Genomic DNA, 6,424 nt, shown 5'->3' with positions numbered 1-6,424 from the left:
CCAACAAACACTAAATAAACATTTCTGTGTCAGGCCAGGATTCTAGATCAATTAGAATCGCAAGCAACTGCAACAGTGTAAAAAGTACAGTCCTCGACGCTGGAAAATTCATCAAGCTGCATATTTAATACATACAGTTTTTTATACGTATGTGCAATTCAGAAAATTATTTGATGTGATTCCTGTAGCTATAATAGTCTTTGTATCTCCCACTAAATGACCGGGTGTTGTTTTTATCCAGTTGATTGTGTCTCATGGCGACCCTATGTACAACAGAGAAAACACTGTCGGGGCCTACACCATCCTCAAAATCGTTACGCTTCGGCACATTGTTGCTATCAATCCACCTCCTTGAGCGTCGTCTTCCTTTTTGCTGACCCGCTCTGCTTTACCAAGCACGATGTCCTTTGCCAGGTAACTGTCTCTTCTCATAACATGTCCAAAGTATTTGAGACGGCTTTGAAGGAGTATTCTGGCTATACACTTCTTCCGAGGCATATCTCCTTGTTAGTCCAGCAGTCCCAAATGCTTCCAATAGCTTTCACCAACATTGTAGTTCAAATGCACAAAGTTCTTCTGTGGTCTTCTTTATTCATTGTCCAACTTCCACTTGCATTTGAGGAGGCTGAAAATACCTTGGCTCGATTTACAATGGTTCTCAACCTTCTTAATGCTGGGCCACTTTAATACAGTTCATGTTGTGGTGACCCCCAACCATAAAATTATTTCCGTTGCTACTTCATAACTGTAATTTTGCTACTGTTATGAATCAGGCGATTCCTGTGAAAGGTCGTTTGACCTCCAAAGGGGTCGCGACCCACTGGTTGAGAACCACTGCGTTAGGAGCCACTCTGCCCATGTGAAGAGCTGGTCGCTCACCCAGGGGGGAGTTGATTAGCTTGCTAATAGTGTAACTAAAGTACATAGCACCCTGGTGGGATCTGTGGGTGTTAGATGCCAACGAAACAGCCCTGTCCTAGGCCAGCCTCACAAGTCGTCCTATTTTGAACCCAGTGTTGCAGCCACTGGGTCAGTTCCCACGGTTGAGGATCTTCTTCTCTTTTTCACTCATCTACTACTTTGCTTGCCAAGCAGAATGTTCTTCTCCAGAGACCGTTGCTCTTAGAAACATGCCCAAATATGTGAGAGGAAGACTTGCACTTCTCCCTTTTGTAAAAAAATCATTTTATTGGGGCTCATACAACTCTTATCACAATCCATACATAAGTCAATTGTGTAAAGCACACTTATACCTTTGTTGCCCTCATCATTCTCAAAATTTGCTTTCCGCTTGGGTTCCTGTAATCAGCTCCTCATTTTCCTTTGTCCCCTCCCCCTTCCTCCCTGCTTCCCCCCCCCCCACCCTTCTCCCTTTTAAGGATCATCCCTGCTGTGCTTTTTTCCAACACGGATTTTTTCATTCTTCTGTGAATCCATAATAAACCCAATATTCTTCACCAAGGTCATAATTCAAATGCATCAGTTCTTCTTTGGTCTTTCTCATCCATTGCCAATTTCACGTGCCTACGAGGCAATCAAAAGGCCATAGCTTGGGTCAGGCTGCTTACCGCAAGCTCAGCAGTTAGAAACAAGAAGCCACTCCATAGAAGAAAGATGAAGCCTTCTGCTTCCAAGTCTCAGAAGCCACAGGGGCAGTTCTACGCTGCCCTGTGGGATGGCTATGAGTCAGAATCTACTCAGTGGCAATAGCTTTGGTTTTCTGGTTTTGAATTAGGTGCAGCTTAGTCCCCAAAGTGACACTTTACTCTTTAAAGAAGTCTTTTGCAGCAAAATTGCATAATGTGATAGATACATTATTTGATTTCTTGACTGCTGCTTCCATGAACATGATTGTGGATCAAAGTAAAGTAAAATCCTTGATAACTTCAATCTTTTCTCCATTTATCATGATGCTGTTTTTTGGCCCAGTTATGAGAATTTTTGTTTTCTGTACATTCAGGTGTAATTCATACTGAAAGCTGTAGTCTTCTATCTTCATCAGTTAAGTGTTGCAAATCCCTCTACGTTAAGCAAGTGCTGGAAAATGAGGCGCTGGAAGAAGTGTATGTGACCTGCTCTAGCACTCCTGACTTCAGGGCTCAGCACACCAGCCTAGTGAGAGTCGGCCATCCACAGTCCCGAGGATATGGGAAGCACCAAATGCACATATTCCAGAAAGGGCATTTCTCCACGGCCACCTTCCATAATCTGATCATCGAAAGCTGTCTCCTACAGATGCCTACTTTCTCAGTATGCAGTTAAAAGATGCTTGGCTCTTATGCTTAAGGAGTGGTTAGCATTTTCTGTCTCTTGCATACTTGATATTTTCTTTGAGATATTCCCCTTGAGGACTTGGGATGTTCAAGATTAACATAGTGCTCATTTTCATATGTATGTGTAACAAGAGACTTGCAGGCCTCAGTACTATAAAACTGTATTGCTGAATAAACTCTGGCCTCTTCTCCTTCTTGCTTCCCAGGAGAATGGAGTTGAGTCTCCTGCACGCCATTGTCTGTTTTCTTTATTTTCTCCCCTAATTGCCCATGTCACTCCACAGGACCCTGTTTGACTATGGGGCTGGACCCCCCAAGCAACCAAATTTAAGTCATCTGCATATCACAGATTTTGAATGAGCCTTCCTTCAAACCTAACACTGGATTCTTCTTTATATAATCCACTCTTCAGATTATTTGCCCAGCAGATATATTGAATAAGGATAGTGAAAGGATACATCATTGGTTAGTATACCTTTCCTGATATCAAACCATTCAGTATAACCTCTTTTGTTTGAACAACTGTCTCTTAGTCTGTGTACAGGTTCCCCATGAGAACAGTTAAGTGTTCTGGAATTCCCATTCTTGGTAATATCATCTATAGTTTGTTATGATCCACAAATCAAATGCCTTTGTACAGTCAATAAAACCAAGTGAGCATCCTTTCTGGTGGTCTCTGCTTTTCACCAAGATCCATTTGACTCGGCAATAATACTCTCCTGTTACACATCCTTCTGTAGGATGGAGTTCTGTCTGGGTGGAATTTCTTAATATGGCTCTTCTACCCAAGTCTCTGTAACTCCCACCAAGTGATTGGCTTGGACTATGCAGAAAGGGCATGTGTAACACTAATAGAGGGGATTGGTCAATTTTCTGTACCACCCCCACCTCCCCCTATGGCCTGGGGTGCCTGCAGAGAAAGGGCTGTCCTCATGGAAGAACTTAATCTTGAGCATTTCTGAACCTAAATAGTAACCTTTAATAAACCCCATAACAGTGAGTAAAGTTTGTAAGTTCTGTGTGTTCATTACAATAAATTATCAAACCCAGAAGAGAATCAGGGCATGTTTTGAGAGGGGTAGCTGATGTCAGATCAGTAAAAAGAGGTTAAAATGTGGAGGCATGACTGCCCTCTACCTTATAGGATGATGATGATGATGATGATGATGATGGTGATGATGATGGTGATGATGATGGTAATTCTTCACCTCTCACCTTGTGAAATTAAAGGAGATTAGATGCCACTCCTGGGCCATTTTTGCAATCTATATATTTTTTTCTGGTTACTATGTTGCTTAATAAACCATCCTAAAGTTCATGATGTAAAATAGCAACGTTATTAGGCTCACAGACTCTGGGTCAGGAATTGAGAAAACATACACTAGGAATAGCTTGTGTCTGTCCCAGGATGTCTGGGGAGCTGGGGGAGGCTCTCATTTGGAAGCATAAGTATCTGGACTCAACTTGAGGCAGTTGACTTGAATTCTTTTTTTTTTCTGGAGGGGGTTATATTTTCATGGTTTATTGTGAATAAAATGCTTTTTGAATTTTACATGATAAAGATGATGTGTTCATTTTTTTCTAATCATTTTATTGGGGGCTCATACAATTCTTATCACAATACATACATCCATCCATTGTGTCAAGCACATTTGTGCATTTGTTGCCATCATCATTCTCAAAACATTTGCTTTCTACTTGAGCCCTTGATATCAGCTTCTCATTTTCCCCCTCCCTCCCCACTCCCTTCATCCTTATGAACCCTTGATAATTTATAAATTATTATCATTTTGTCATATCTTACACAGTCTGACATCTCCCTTCACCCACTTTTCTGTTGTCCATCCCCCAGGGAGGAGGTTATACGTAGATCCTTGTAATCGGTTCCCCTCTTCTACCCCACCTTCCCTGCACCCTCCAGTTATTGCCACTCTCACCACTGGTCCTGAAGGGATCATCTTCCCTGGGTTCCCTGTGTTTCCAGTTCCTATCTGTACCAGCGTAAATCCTCTGGTCTAGCCAGATTTGTAAAGTAGAATTGGGATCAAGATAGTGGGTGGAGGAAACATTTAAAAACTAGAGAAAAGTTATATGTTTCATCGTTTCTACCCTGCACCCTGACTGCCCTGTCTCCTCCCCGCTACCCTTTTGCAGGGGGGTGTCCAGTTGCCTAGAGATGGGCTTTGGATCTCCACTCTGCACTCACCCTCATTTACAATGATACGATTTTTTGTTCTTTGATGTCTGGTACCTGAAGTTGACTTGAATTCTATGGGAGCTGCTTTCCTCATATGTCTGATGTCTGGGCTGAAATGGTTCAAAGGTGGAGCTCAGCTGTGATTGTCAAACAGTACCTACAAGTGACCTCTCAGTGTGGCTTCGGCTTCTTACATTATGGTGGCTAGGTTCCAAGAGGAAGCATCGGAAAGGTAGCCTCCGGACAGTATTCCAAGAAAAGCCAAGAGAACACTACCTGTCTTTTACGGCCAGGAACCCTCACACCACCACTTCTGCTGTACTCTATTGATGGAAGCAGTGACCAGGAAGAAATAGCAAAGAATGTGTGGCAATATAAAACTGCCAAAAGTTCACACAATAATAATAATTGATGCTAGATGTTCTGAGAGGTCAGGGATAGGAATCAGAGGAGGAAAAATAAAAAGTGGAAAGGTGGGGAGGAGCTCATGAATTCACTTTTAGACCCAGTGAGTTAAAGGTGCTGTGGAACATCCAGTGAGCCTGCAGTTCAAAAAGATTTCTTCAGACTCATTGGCAGAGAAAGGGTATCCCATGGGTGTTGGAGATTGGCCGGAGAGTCAGGAAGGTAGAGAAAGTCCTAAGAAACACCCAAGATAAAAGAGATAAAGCAGAGGGGCCTAGATAGAGGCTAGGAAGAAACCACCAGAAAATCAATAAACAATGGTGTCCCAGAAGCCAAGGAGGAAAAAAGAGTTTCAGGAAAGAAAGTCGAATACCTGGGAGTTATAGATGTTTAGTCAAATAAACTCTGCAAATACACAAACCTAACCATACCACTTGGCCCCCAAGGCACTTTTCTAAGTTATTCACTGTCTTCAAATGCTGACAAAGTTCTTCCCTCCCTGCCTCCTGCTCACCTATTGAGCCTCCTGTCTCTCCTCTCCCTACCTCAAATCCTACAAAAGTAAACAGTTCATGTGTCCTTGCTCCCCCATGGTTTCCATGCCTCTCTGCCTTTGCACAGGAGCCCTGGTGGCATAGCAGTTACAAATTACACTGCTAGCCAAAAGGCTGACAGTTCAAATCCATCCAGAAGCACTGAGGCCTGAAGACTTGCTTCCAAGGGAACATAGTTCTACACTTCAATACATGGATTGCCATGAGTCTGAATCAACTCAAAGGCCACGGGTACAGCTATGCCTGTGCACACTCTGTGCATTCTGCCGTAAGTGTGCTTCATGCCCCCATCTCACTGTCACTGGCTTACTCCTATTCTAGGACCAGATGGGACCCTTCCTATGTCAAACTACTATTTACCTGTCTGATTTCGCTACCCTACTGTGAACTGTTGGAAAATAGAGAGTATGTTTCTCAGCCACCTTTCATCCCTTCTACATCGCACAAGCTTGCCCTGGAACATTGAAGGTGCTCTGATTACAGCTTTTTTATTATCATTTTATTAGGAGCTCTTGCAGATATTAAAACCTTCCATAGTTCAATCACATCAAGCAGCATTATACAACTGCAACCAAGTCTGTTTCAAAACATTTTCTCTCCTCTGGAAGGCCTTGATATCAGTACCCCTGATGAACACTTTTTCAAAGAGATGATGGTGGTCAAATACATAAGGAGTTGAAGGACAATGTGCGTGGGGGGGGGGGTGTTAGTTAGTTAGTCTTTAGTCTTGAACTGGGAGAGATTTGAGCGTTTCACCGAAATGGAAATGTTAAAAGAGGTTGAGAACCAGAAAACACATGGAGTAACTGATGAACTAGGAACTAGAGGAAATAGGGACAAAGGGATTTCAGAAATGATCCCTTGTGCTGGGACCAGCAGGAAGGAATAAAGATGGGTGCAAATGTAGATGAGAATACGGACAATGAAAACAGATAGAGCTTACATATGACGTGAGAGGCATCCCTTCCCCAAGAGACTAGTTCAGCAACTAACAG

This window comes from Tenrec ecaudatus, chromosome 4, assembly GCF_050624435.1.
Source record: "Tenrec ecaudatus isolate mTenEca1 chromosome 4, mTenEca1.hap1, whole genome shotgun sequence".
Lineage (NCBI taxonomy): Eukaryota > Metazoa > Chordata > Mammalia > Afrosoricida > Tenrecidae > Tenrec > Tenrec ecaudatus.
This window is presented reverse-complemented; position numbering follows the sequence as displayed.